At 43.1% G+C, this 14651-nt stretch overlaps 1 long non-coding RNA gene across 1 annotated transcript; it reads left to right on the forward strand.

The window, feature by feature from the left end:
• The first annotated feature begins 8575 nt into the window (after nt 1–8575).
• LOC123733292 (uncharacterized) lies at nt 8576–12215 on the forward strand. The gene is made up of 3 exons (XR_014383236.1): nt 8576–8666; nt 10713–10811; nt 11622–12215. It is a non-coding gene; the product is annotated as an uncharacterized LOC123733292 (long non-coding RNA).
• The last annotated feature ends 2436 nt before the right edge of the window (nt 12216–14651 follow it).

Consider the following 14651-nt stretch of genomic DNA (forward strand, 5'->3'; position numbering starts at 1 on the left):
CGTTAGTCAGTATGTGTTACACCTGTGCTGGCTTGTCCATCTCGTTAGTGGGAAGGTGTTTCACCTGAGCTGGTCCAGGTTCTATTTAAGAGTGTCTGGCCCAGTGCTCCAGTTGTCTTGATACATGTGGAGAGTCAACACCTTTAGTTGCTCCACCTTTTTGGTTTACTTCCTGTCTTTAAGTTCGATGTGGATATGTCTTTTGTTTTCCTCTTCTTGGGCAGATTTAGTGGGTCTCATGGTGGGTGTCTTTTAGGTCCCAGTTGTTGTTACTAGTCAACTTCCAGTGGACACTGAGAGCAAAATTGCAAGATTATGTTATAATACTTTTATTGCATCAAATGGTTGTTTTATGCAACAGAATAGAGGGTTCTTAGAACTATTGTGTCTGTGTTCTACTGAGGATGGGCCTCTGGGAGAAAACACTGACAGGAGATTTACAATGTCTTTTGGGTGATAAAACCTAAAGAGACTGCATTCCAGAACATGAGTTAATGTTTCTGTTCTATATGGTACCAGGGAGAGATGACCTCAGGGCCAGACCCTGGTCTCTACACAAAGAGTACTGTTTTTACAGCAGATACTCTCTGCTGAGAATTATAAGTATCTTTCATACAAATCTTAACCTTGTGACCCGTTCTATACATCTGTTGTTGGTCATGTAGGTTAAAAGGGCTATAAAAGACCTTGGTACTTTTGTCTCGTGGCTCTCAATGAATCATCTGGGGGTGATTCATCTCTCAATGAATCATCTGGGGGTGATTCGTCGACCAGCCATCATTATCGTAGAACACTCAATTGATTCACTTTATAATTGTATGTTGTATTGACCTGCTCCCTTATTATTAAGAGAATAAAGATTTAGTTTAAGTATAACTCTGACTTGTGTGATAAGTTTGTCTCATTTGATATTAAAGAAATTAACCACATTTGGCGATGGGAACGTGAATCTTGACCTGACTCCTGACGACCTGGGTAAATGACCTGGCTCCTGATGACCTGGCTCCTGATGACCTGGGTAAATGACCTGGCTCCTGATGACCTGGGTAAATGACCTGACTCCTGACGACCTGGGTAAATGACCTGGCTCCTGATGACCTGGGTAAATGACCTGGCTCCTGACGACCTGGGTAAATGACCTGGCTCCTGATGACCTGGGTAAATGACCTGGCTCCTGATGACCTGGGTAAATGACCTGGCTCCTGATGACCTGGGTAAATGACCTGGCTCCTGATGACCTGGGTAAATGACCTGGCTCCTGACAACCTGGGTAAATGACCTGTCTCCTGACGACCTGGGTAAATGACCTGACGACCTGGGTAAATGACCTGGCTCCTGATGACCTGGGTAAATGACCTGACGACCTGGGTAAATGACCTGGCTCCTGATGACCTGGGTAAATGACCTGACTCCTGACGACCTGGCTCCTGATGACCTGGGTAAATGACCTGGCTCCTGATGACCTGGGTAAATGACCTGGCTCCTGACAACCTGGGTAAATGACCTGTCTCCTGACGACCTGGGTAAATGACATGACGACCTGGGTAAATGACCTGGCTCCTGATGACCTGGGTAAATGACCTGACGACCTGGGTAAATGACCTGACGACCTGGGTAAATGACCTGGCTCCTGACGACCTGGGTAAATGACCTGGTTCCTGATGACCTGGGTAAATGACCTGGCTCCTGACGACCTGGGTAAATGACCTGACGACCTGGGTAAATGACCTGGCTCCTGACGACCTGGGTAAATGACCTGGCTCCTGACGACCTGGGTAAATGACCTGACGACCTGGGTAAATGACCTGGCTCCTGACGACCTGGGTAAATGACCTGGCTCCTGACGACCTGGGTAAATGACCTGACTCCTGACGACCTGGGTAAATGACCTGACTCCTGATGACCTGGGTAAATGACCTGGCTCCTGGTGACCTGGGTAAATGACCTGGCTCCTGATGACCTGGGTAAATGACCTGACGACCTGGGTAAATGACCTGACTCCTGACGACCTGGGTAAATGACCTGGCTCCTGATGACCTGGGTAAATGACCTGACGACCTGGGTCAATGACCTGGCTCCTGACGACCTGGGTAAATGACCTGGCTCCTGACGACCTGGGTAAATGGCCTGGCTCCTGATGACCTGGGTAAATGACCTGGCTCCTGGTGACCTGGGTAAATGACCTGGCTCCTGGTGACCTGGGTAAATGACCTGGCTCCTGACGACCTGGGTAAATGACCTGACGACCTGGGTAAATGACCTGGCTCCTGACGACCTGGGTAAATGACCTGACGACCTGGGTAAATGACCTGGCTCCTGATGACCTGGGTAAATGACCTGGCTCCTGACGACCTGGGTAAATGACCTGGCTCCTGGTGACCTGGGTAAATGACCTGGTGACCTGGGTAAATGACCTGGCTCCTGGTGACCTGGCTCCTGACGACCTGGGTAAATGACCTGGCTCCTGGTGACCTGGGTAAATGACCTGGCTCCTGGTGACCTGGGTAAATGGCCTGTCTCCTGACGACCTGGGTAAATGACCTGACTCCTGACGACCTGGGTAAATGACCTGGCTCCTGACGACCTGGGTAAATGACCTGACTCCTGACGACCTGGGTAAATGACCTGACTCCTGACGACCTGGGTAAATGACCTGGCTCCTGGTGACCTGGGTAAATGACCTGACGACCTGGGTAAATGGCCTGTCTCCTGGTGACCTGGGTAAATGGTGCACGAGGGATCCCTCTAACTTGGGATCTGAGGGAGACCACACTTGGGGAACAGAGCAGATGAACCCACCTTTAATCTGAGTGGATACCACAACTCAAACCTAGTTTTTTTTAAAGAATGAGGTGAGCAAAACATGCAAGTGCAGGCTCAGAGTGTGTATTCCTGTGTGTGATATATTTAGGCTGAATATCGATATAAGATATATATCCTGATATTTTTTCTGCAAAGTGAGAGCAAATGTTCAGTCAAAGTCAAAGCCAGATATGACATGTCTCAAGTAGTTTTATTGAAAGCGGCTATTTCAGTGAACAGTTGAAAAATCAAATGAATAAATAATAAACAGGGCTCTTCACCTGGTTCAGATTAAATGCTCAGCTGTTCAAATAACAATAACATGTAAACATAAACACTGTAGAACAACAGGACGACCTTTTTGGAAATCAAAGCTCCATAAGGTGCACATTTAAATAAATACAAATATCTTAAACAAAAATAGCCTATAAAATAAAATAGGCCTATCTTTTTCTGAAATAAATATTATATATATTTATGAGAAAAGTCAACTTTTTTTTTAGTTTGACAACTTTAAATGGCTTATTAAAATCAAATTACAGATTTCTTCTCCTTTCTAACAAATCCACAGATGCAAATAACGAACATTACAAAATAATAAAATATGACAAACCCTAGTAAGGGCAGCAATTATATATAAATAAAGAACAAAATAAAGTGCTCAGTTTGAGAAAATGTGTTTTAAACATCAGCCTGAGATTACCATTTGCTTTTTGTTAACTCAATTTCTTATCTGAACAGCCTCAACCAGTTGCACAACAAACAGACTATCAACTCAATAAACATTTTGCCCCTCTTTTTTTACTTTGATAAACAGTAATTCTGTCTTGAGGTAGACATTAGAAGACAAGCGTGTCCTCCTTCGTTTAAAGATTTTGTGCGAGAAACACCAGCCTGTCAACGGCATCCGGCTTCAGAGATGCTCTGTGGCAGGTCACGATATTGCCACTGCAGCTGAAAACCCTTTCGGAGGGTGAACTGGTAGCTGGTACCAAGAGATACTTTTTTTGCCAGGTGGCTCAGAGCTGGAAAGACAACTTCATGATCCTTCCACCACTTGAGGGGATCAGTGTCACTCTCCACACTTGCTGACTGCAAGTAACTTGACAGTTCATTTTCAATAGCCTCCCTCTTGGTTGGTGGTGCAGTGGTGGTGGCTGTGCGCTGCTTGAAGAAGCTTGCCAGTGTCTTAGCTTTTGGTGCCACTGCTGCTTCTCCATCTGCAGGCTAAGGCACAGTTGGCACACGTAGGTAAGGCGGTTGACAGCTGCTCTGATCAGCCAGTAGCGTCTCCACCTCCAAGACAGCTCTGTGCTTCAATGCATCAACTTTTTCACTTGGGATATAGGTGGCCCTGAAGCGTGGATCCACAAATGAAGCCATCTCCAATAGGTCAGTAGTGGCTGGGTCAGAATACTTGCGGTTGAGGTACTCAACAATGCTGGTCTTGATCGATTTGCAAAGCTCGCCATCACCCTCTTCACATGCCAGGAGACTTTCGTTAAAAAGGTGCAGCACAGGTTTTACATATGATAGAGTGACGTACTCCTCACCTGACAAAGCATCGGTAAAGTCCTGGAGAGGTTTCAGGACCTTTTGGACTGCTTCTAGGACCTCTAAGTCCTGCCAGGTAGGGACAAGGTGCCTGGTCTTTTTGTCATTAGACAGGACTTTGGCCAGTGCTCCTTCCTGCTCCAGGACTCTCTCTATCATCTGCTGCCTTGATCCCCAGCGTGTGGCAGACTCGGTTATGAGTTGGTGACTTGGCAGACCCAGCTGAATCTGGACTTCAGCAAGATGTCTCCTTTTCTTCCAGCTGTACCAAAAACAGCTTACAATTCTCTTGCACAGAGAAATGGCCCGGGTGACGCGCTTGTCATTCATGCCATGTCCTGTCAGAATCATAAAAAAACTATTAAACAAATGTGCTTATGCCAGAAATTTGACTCAGTTTTCACTTTAACACACTCACACAACTAAGTGCTTTCCAAAATCAAGCTTTAGAAATATTCTACATTAATATTTTCTTGTTTCATAGTTTATTTTTTTTAATCAACGCCAGTCCTAATCATAAATATCAAATATTATATTCATTTATTTTGTGAATTTGAATCCTGTAAGTGATTTTTATGTATTATTATTTGTGTATAATTTATAAATGATGACTATACTGTATGTACATTTACTGATGTTTCGTTCTTGTTGTTGTTCTTAGTATTTATGCTTAGTATTTAATGCTACTTCATATTTCTACTCCACTAAAAACTCCACAATGTTTAGGCCTACCTACGTGTCAACATTAGTTTCTAGTTACTTTGCAGTTGGCTCTTCAATCCAGAGAAAAAACTATAGTCTATCATAATAACTAAATATGTTACCTTGATGATATCAACAGGCTAACCAGCATTTTAAAGTCATAATTACCTCACCTTTACCAGCTGTAACATTAAAGTGGTAAACACATCAATGCATCACTAATTCTTATCCAATAACCTAATAAATATGGTTCTGAAATCTACCATCCTGTATTGTAAGTGATTTTACTTTTAGCACTTTATGTTTTGTGTTTTATTAATCCATTTTTTGGCCAAGACAGCAGCATAAAACAAAACAAGTTGCAGACAGACACAAAGGAAAAATAATGAAAAACTAATATTTTAATATGTGTTTTTATTTAAAGTAAAATATGTGAATAGTCCTTAATAAAACACTGCACTCCCCAATAGCCAAGTGTAGTCTGACCGAAGCACTGCATCCTCATCGTTCAGCTCCACCGCTCTGACGACGTCGCTCCCGTTGGCGGTTGTTATAGCAACCGGATGCTTTTCTTGGAGTTTCCCAGCTTGCGTCCTGCGAGGCCTCAGCTATATGCTCACCGGTGTGATCCTGGGGGGAAATAACTTGTTTTGGAGACACGACGCTTGTTTTCATCTCCCCCAGTCGTTGAATGAAGTGAACATGTCACGCTTCATGTAAAGGCTCACATTGTCCTGCTCGACCACATATCGCTGGTCAACGCCAAAATGGGTCCCGTTAGCGAGCCGGTCAGCAAGGCTCTGCCTGACTTCAGTGGACATTTGTGGCAGTGCTTCTCGTGTAAAGTAGTTGGGAAGCTCATATCTCGGGTCCATAGTTTTCAGTAGCTTTTTGAATCCGACTTGTTCCACAGTTGCAACAGGGACCATATCTTTAGCAATGTGATAGGACACCGCTGTAGTTATATTACACCACTTGCCAATTTTCTTTTCATAAAGGCACACTGCGGGAAAATGAAGTTTGCAGTGAGCTTTGTTTCGGGACTTTTTCGGGTTGTCGACGGCTTGCGGCTGGGGCTTCTGCAGCGCGCAGTTTCACACACTCTTCGTATTGCAGTTTGTGCCACTGTTTTAGGTGGTGAAAAAGATTTGTAGTGCTTCCACCCCTGGCTGTAACTTTTTTTATGGCACTGCCTACATATAACGTGATTTTGTTGCTCATCTGATACTTTGAATCCGAACCATCTCCAAATGACTGAGCCAATGCTTTTTCTTTTACTAACCAATTCCTCGTCAAAACGCTCCGCAGAAGCTGTTGCTTCCTCCATGTTTGTTGAAGTGTCTGTTCCTGCCCCTCCGCCCTCTGTGCATGAAAGAGGAGGCGCGGGGAGCAGCGCAGAGAGCTCCGGGTCTGCAGCTTGCTTGGAGCAAGGATCAAAGCGCAAATTTCAACTATATCGATATATGCGAAATGGTCTAATTTCATATCACATTTAAAATATATCGATATATTTTTTATATCGATATATCGCCCAGCCCTACTGGTAGGCCCATTTAAATACCTTTTTTGGACATTTCAAGATAGCAGATGTTTGAGTTGGGTCTATTAACACAGCTGTGAGTTGTTATTTTTTTCATTTTTTCATTTTTGACAAAATGAGCACTCCTGGAAGTGACAGATTTTGACTCATATTGAGTGATAAGACTGAGCGATTTAAAAACAATTTTTCAACATTTCAAGATAGCAGTTAGTTCAGTTTGATCTTATTAAAGACAGCTGTATCATTTTTGTATTCATTTTGACATATTTTTTGGGACCACTTCTTTTGCTCTGTTTGAAGGGTGTCAGCTTCTTCTCAGGAAGAGAATCACTTGACCTTTCGACAAATTTTGGGTTAGTTCGACTCATTTTGGATTAGTTCTCTCAAGAAGAGGAAGGACCTGATCCTAGATCATAATGAATCAGATTACATGGAGAGGGGGGGACCTGATCCTAGATCATAATGAATCAGATTACATGGAGAGGGGGACCTGATCCTAGATCATAATGAATCAGATTACATGGAGAGGGGGACCTGATCCTAGATCATAATGAATCAGATTACATGGAGAGGGGGGACCTGATCCTATATCATAATGAATCAGATTACATGGAGAGGGGGGACCCAATCCTAGATCATAATGAATCAGATTACATGGAGAGGGGGGGACCTGATCCTAGATCATAATGAATCAGATTACATGGAGAGGGGGGACCCAATCCTAGATCATAATGAATCAGATTACATGGAGAGGGGGGACCTGATCCTAGATCATAATGAATCAGATTACATGGAGAGGGGGACCTGATCCTAGATCATAATGAATCAGATTACATGGAGAGGGGGACCTGATCCTAGATCATAATGAATCAGATTACATGGAGAGGGGGACCTGATCCTAGATCATAATGAATCAGATTACATGGAGAGGGGGGACCTGATCCTAGATCATAATGAATCAGATAACATGGAGAGGGGGGACCTGATCCTATGTCATAATGAATCAGATAACATGGAGAGGAGGACCTGATCCTAGATCATAATGAATCAGATTACATGGAGAGGGGGACCTGATCCTATGTCATAATGAATCAGATTACATGGAGAGGAGGACCTGATCCTAGATCATAATGAATCAGATTACATGGAGAGGGGGGACCTGATCCTAGATCATAATGAATCAGATTACATGGAGAGGGGGGACCTGATCCTAGATCATAATGAATCAGATTACATGGAGAGGGGGAACTGATCCTAGATCATAATGAATCAGATTACATGGAGAGGGGGGACCTGATCCTATGTCATAATGAATCAGATTACATTGAGAGGAGGGACCTGATCCTAGATCATAATGAATCAGATTACATGGAGAGGAGGGACCTGATCCTAGATCATAATGAATCAGATTACATGGAGAGGGGGGACCTGATCCTAGATCATAATGAATCAGATTACATGGAGAGGGGGGCCTGATCCTAGATCATAATGAATCAGATTACATGGAGAGGGGGGACCTGATCCTAGATCATAATGAATCAGATTACTTGGAGAGGGGGGACCTGATCCTATGTCATAATGAATCAGATTACATGGAGAGGGGGACCTGATCCTAGATCATAATGAATCAGATTAAATGGAGAGGGGGGACCTGATCCTAGATCATAATGAATCAGATTACATGGAGAGGAGGGACCTGATCCTAGATCATAATGAATCAGATTACTTGGAGAGGGGGACCTGATCCTAGATCATAATGAATCAGATTAAATGGAGAGGGGGGACCTGATCCTAGATCATAATGAATCAGATTACATGGAGAGGGGGACCTGATCCTAGATCAGCAATCCAACTCTGGGACACTGCCTGTATGAAACCGAACACACAGTTGTAAAGTCTAGTTACAGCAGGTATTTACTGCCATCTAGTGGAAGATACCAATAAAACACTTTATTTTCAGGGTGGGGAGACGGCTGATTGAAACCGAAAGTAAAGTTGTTCTTTTGTTCAGGATCCATTTTGAGACGACAGAGCAGAAAACACTACATGGAGATTATTGAAAAATAAAGTAAGTATTTCTGAACAATAATCTATTCTAATGGACAGAGTAAGAGAATGAATACTAGGAATGAGATATTACTAGTTAGTAGAACTGCTACTTGAGCTGAGTTGCTGACAGACAGCAGTTTTCAAAGTGGAAACTAATCAGTAGGTCTACATGTTATCAGTAAAACGTCTGGTAAAGATGGCGGAGGAGCTTTTACATTATATGGTTTTATGTTTATCTCAGGGTTTCTCAATCCTTTTGTTCTTACCAGCACGTACACACCTGATTCAACTAATCATTAAATATTTTATGACAGTTTAATATTTGAGGCATACAAATTAACATTCTCAAATAATTAAAACCTTTTGGGTTTGTAGGCCTGTTAACAATTATTATAGTCCTACAGTAACTCACATTCTGGAGGAAAAAACACAGCTAAACTTGGTTTCCAGTAAATTATATGTTTAGCTAAAATAATGTAAGAGAGATGTCTTGAAGAAACGCATCTGGGTTTAGAACTCTGTGTCTCAGTGCCCTGCGACGGTGGGAAGTTCGTTTTGCATGGCCCGGTGCTACAGGCGAGTGGATATTTATTTTAAGGACCAATGAAATGGTCTAAAATGCGTAACCTCTGCACACCCGGGGAGCTGGGCAATGCAAAACAAATTCACCCAGTGACCGTTACTTTATTTCCTTATATGAAACTGAAAGTAACTTTGTAGCCCACGCAGTTACAAAATGTCTGTTGAAACTGTGGCTCATTTGTCTCTAGAACGTTAGAACAGTGGTGGAAAAAGTACGCAATTCTCATACTGGAGTAAAAGTAAAGATACCTTAATAGAAAATGACTCAATTAAAAGTGAAAGTCACCCAGTAAAATACTTCTTCAGTAAAAGTCAAAGTATTTGGTTTCAAATATAATTAAGTATCAAAAGTAAATGTAATTGCTAAAATATACTTAAGCATCAAAAGTAAAAGTAAAGTAGTGATAATTTAAAATTCCTTTTATTAAGCAAACCAGACGGCACAATTTTCTTGTTATTTTAATTTACGGATAGCCAGGGTCACACTCCAACACTCAGACATCATTTAAAAATGAAGCATTTGTGTTTAGTGAGTCCTCCAGATCAGAGGCAGGGATGACCAGGGATGTTCTCTGTTTAGTGAGTCCTTCAGATCAGAGGCAGTAGGGATGACCAGGGATGTTCTCTGTTTAGTGAGTCCTCCAGATCAGAGACAGTAGGGATGACCAGGGATGTTCTCTGTTTAGTGAGTCCTCCAGATCAGAGGCAGTAGGGATGACCAGGGATGTTCTCTGTTTAGTGAGTCCTCCAGATCAGAGGCAGTAGGGATGACCAGGGATGTTCTCTGTTTAGTGAGTCCGCAGTAGGGATGACCAGGGATGTTCTCTGTTTAGTTAGTCCTCCAGATCAGAGGCAGTAGGGATGACCAGGGATGTTCTCTGTTTAGTTAGTCCTCCAGATCAGAGGCAGTAGGGATGTTCTCTTGATAAGTGTTCAAATTGGACCGTTTTCTGTCCTGCTAAGCATTCAACATGTAACGAGTACTTTTGGGTGTCAGGGAAAATGTATGGAGTAAATAGTACATCTTTTTCTTCATGAATGTAGAGAAGTAAAAGAGAAAGTTGTTAAAAATATATTTCTCAAAGAGATAATGAATGAATGAGAACAATTGACATTCAAGAATTAGTCACTGTGTTGACCACAACCAACATGCTGGATCTCTGTTTAGTTGTCACTGTGTTAACCACAACCAACATGCTGGATCTCTGTTTAGTTGTTACTGTGTTAACCACAACCAACATGTTGGATCTCTGTTTAGTTGTCACTGTGTTAACCACAACCAACATGCTGGATCTCTGTTTAGTTGTCACTGTGTTAACCACAACCAACATGCTGGATCTCTGTTTAGTTGTCACTGTGTTAACCACAACCAACATGCTGGATCTCTGTTTAGTTGTCACTGTGTTAACCACAACCAACATGCTGGATCTCTGTTTAGTTGTCCCTGTGTTGACCACAATCAACATGTTGGATCTCTGTTTAGGGGTCAGTGCTCTAAAATGAGTCTCTCTGGGGAGAGAGAGGAGGGGGGCCCTGCCTCTAAAATGCATCTCTCTGGGGGACATGACACCAAAGCTAAGAGGTAAGATGACAATTTTATGAAGAATTTATTAACTTTATTTCCAAAATAAATAGCTATCTTAAGATGAATGCATTTACTGTAAATCCCTCTGGATAAGAGCATCTGCTAAATCAGGGGTTCTCAATCCGGGGTTCTCAATCCGGGGTCTGTGGAGGTACTGCAGGGGCTCCACGGCACCCTGACTGTACTCGTTGCAATGTAACACATTTGATAGAATTTTCACATGACACGACCACTTTGCCTACTCTTAATTATTGCCTAATATAATGGAATGCATATTTTCTTTACCAATTCTGATCGTTGTTACAAGAAGAATTTTGACAATATTCCCGTTATATCAACACACTCTTCACACCCGTTTAACAACTCTAAATAGCTTTGGCATAGTAGGCATCAAGTCCCTTGCCAATAATGTTGCCTGCAACGTTGCATACAATGTTCATTTTCATCGAACACAGATTACGCCCTAGATGTCTTCAATTGCCCAATTTATAGCCATGCCAAATTTAGGATAATTTTTTTAACAATGTGATGTTGTGCTCCCAAGGGAGAACTTGAAATAACATGATGTGGATAATTAAATAATCAAAAGAAAAACGTGTTAATTTTACACTCAGAAAAGAAGGTTCCTTATAGAACCAAAAAGGCTTCTATCACTTCCTTAATATATGGAATCACTAAAAGTGATATATATTTTGGGGTTCAGTGAAGAAGAACCTCTAGAGTTCTGATCAACGAATGGTGAATGTTTTGAGGATGTGAACCCAGCAGCCCTCCAGTGGTCAGATCAATTCCACCTGTTTTTTCCAGCGCCCGGCCCGGGATTCAAACCAGCCACCTTTCAGCCACAGGTCCAACTCCTGCCACAGCTCCAACTCCTTAATCGCTGGGCGAAAACCTGAGTTAATCTTGGGAAATTAGCATAAATTAATCTGCCAAAATGAAGACAAAATGCTTTGGAGACATACATGGTATCACTTGTTATACATAAGTATTATACATAAATCATTGCCAAAAGGACAGGACATATATTATTTATGGATTGATCATATCAAATATCAAAACATTATTTTAACTACTACAAAGCATTTACATGTGGCTCAGGAACCACTGACTCACTGCATTGTTCTATAGTATTATCAAGACACCTGCTGTTAACTCTTAACTACTTAGGACAGCTCACGAGGTGTTCTAAATATCTGCTGACTAGGTGGGACTAGAGATTTCATGCATAGCTTTAATTTATTCCCCGAAGTGTCAAATGTCTTTATTCTCAGCACTTATACGACCACTTCTCTACTCTGAGACGCTTTGTGGATATGGGCCTAGATCTCAAAATATTGTTATAAAAAAAGTGGAACGTTTGTTTAACATAATAATAAAAAATGAATATTACTAATGTAACCCACTGTAAAGACTGGGCTTAGTTGATTGTGTTGCACTGCTCAAGTCCGCGTTCTGGAACTGTCCGAGTCCACGTCCGGTGTGGCACCAAGAATATTGTCCGGTTACGCGCAGAGTGGACTAAGGTAAATTTTGGGGAATAACGATGGAGTTTGTTACAGTGTTGAAACGCCAAACTTTATTGTTCAATTAGCTTTTTGCTTTACGGTCAGGGACAGGATGAGTGTAGCCAGATCCTTTTCACTCTCTATCCTTGTTTCATTTTGTGGTTCACCGGATTCGTCATCATCATCGAGACAAACGACAGACGAACGTCCTGCTAGCTAGCCAAGCTAGTCGGTAAAGCTAGGTAAGCTAGCTAGCTACTCTACCAGCAGCATCCTAGTTATCCTAGCTAGTCGGTACAGCTAGGTAAGCTAGCTAGCTACTCTACCAGCAGCATCCTAGTTATCCTAGCTAGTCGGTACAGCTAGGTAAGCTAGCTAGCATCTCTACCAGCAGCATCCTAGTTATCCAAGCTAGTAGGTACAGCTGGGTAAGCTAGCTAGCTAGCTACCCTACCAGCAGCATCCTAGTTATCCTAGCTAGTCGGTACAGCTGGGTAAGCTAGCTAGCTACTCTACCAGCAGCATCCTAGTTATCCTAGCTAGTTAGTACAGCTAGGTAAGCTAGCTAGCTACTCTACCAGCAGCATCCTAGTTATCCTAGCTAGTTGGAACAGCTGGGTAAGCTAACTAGCTACTCTACCAGCAGCATCCTAGTTATCCAAGCTAGTCGGTACAGCTGGGTAAGCTAGCTAGCTAGCTACTCTACCAGCAGCATCCTAGTTATCCTAGCTAGTCGGTACAGCTGGGTAAGCTAGCTAGCTACTCTACCAGCAGCATCCTAGTTATCCTAGCTAGTCGGTACAGCTGGGTAAGCTAGCTAGCTACTCTACCAGCAGCATCCTAGTTATCCTAGCTAGTTAGAACAGCTGGGTAAGCTAACTAGCTACTCTACCAGCAGCATCCTAGTTATCCTAGCTAGTCGTTACAGCTAGGTAAGCTAGCTAGCTACTCTACCAGCAGCATCCTATTTATCCTAGCTAGTCGTTACAGCTAGGTAAGCTAGCTAGCTACTCTACCAGCAGCATCCTAGTTATCCTAGCTAGTCGGTACAGCTAGGTAAGCTAGCTAGCTACTCTACCAGCAGCATCCTAGTTATCCTAGCTTGTCGGTACAGCTAGGTAAGCTAGCTAGCTACTATACCAGCAGCATCCTAGTTATCCTAGCTAGTCGGTACAGCTAGGTAAGCTAGCTAGCTACTCTACCAGCAGCATCCTAGTTATCCTAGCTAGTCGGTACAGCTGGGTAAGCTAGCTAGCTACTCTACCAGCAGCATCCTAGTTATCCAAGCTAGTTGGTACAGCTAGGTAAGCTAGCTAGCATCTCTACCAGCAGCATCCTAGTTATCCAAGCTAGTCGGTACAGCTGGGTAAGCTAGCTAGCTAGCTACCCTACCAGCAGCATCCTAGTTATCCTAGCTAGTCGGTACAGCTGGGTAAGCTAGCTAGCTACTCTACCAGCAGCATCCTAGTTATCCTAGCTAGTCGGAACAGCTGGGTAAGCTAGCTAGCTACTATACCAGCAGCATCCTAGTTATCCTAGCTAGTCAGAACTGCTAGGTAAGCTAGCTAGCTACTATACCAGCAGCATCCTAGTTATCCTAGCTAGTCGGTACAGCTAGGTAAGCTAGCTAGCTACTCTACCAGCAGCATCCTAGTTATCCTAGCTAGTCGGTACAGCTATGTAAGCTAGCTAGCTACTCTACCAGCAGCATCCTAGTTATCCTAGCTAGTCGGTACAGCTAGGTAAGCTAGCTAGCTACTCTACCAGCAGCATCCTAGTTATCCTAGCTAGTTGGAACAGCTAGGTAAGCTAGTTCGCTACTCTACCAGCAGCATCCTAGTTATCCTAGCTAGTCGGAACAGCTGGGTAAGCTAGCTAGCTACTATACCAGCAGCATCCTAGTTATCCTAGCTAGTCAGTACTGCTAGGTAAGCTAGCTAGCTACTATACCAGCAGCATCCTAGTTATCCTAGCTAGTCGGTACAGCTAGGTAAGCTAGCTAGCTACTCTACCAGCAGCATCCTAGTTATCCTAGCTAGTCGGTACAGCTATGTAAGCTAGCTAGCTACTCTACCAGCAGCATCCTAGTTATCCTAGCTAGTCGGTACAGCTAGGTAAGCTAGCTAGCTACTCTACCAGCAGCATCCTAGTTATCCTAGCTAGTCGGTACAGCTAGGTAAGCTAGTTCGCTACTCTACCAGCAGCATCCTAGTTATCCTATCCTCCCTCTCTCGTTGACGGATGCTGGCTACCTCTGTCCGGTTCTCCTCTCTTCACTAGATGGACGGTAACTTTAGTGTTTAACCCCTCTGTATCCAAGGACCAATCT

Source organism: Salmo salar, unplaced genomic scaffold (assembly GCF_965601325.2).
Source record: "Salmo salar unplaced genomic scaffold, fSalSal1 ptg000206l, whole genome shotgun sequence".
In the NCBI taxonomy this organism is placed as follows: domain Eukaryota; kingdom Metazoa; phylum Chordata; class Actinopteri; order Salmoniformes; family Salmonidae; genus Salmo; species Salmo salar.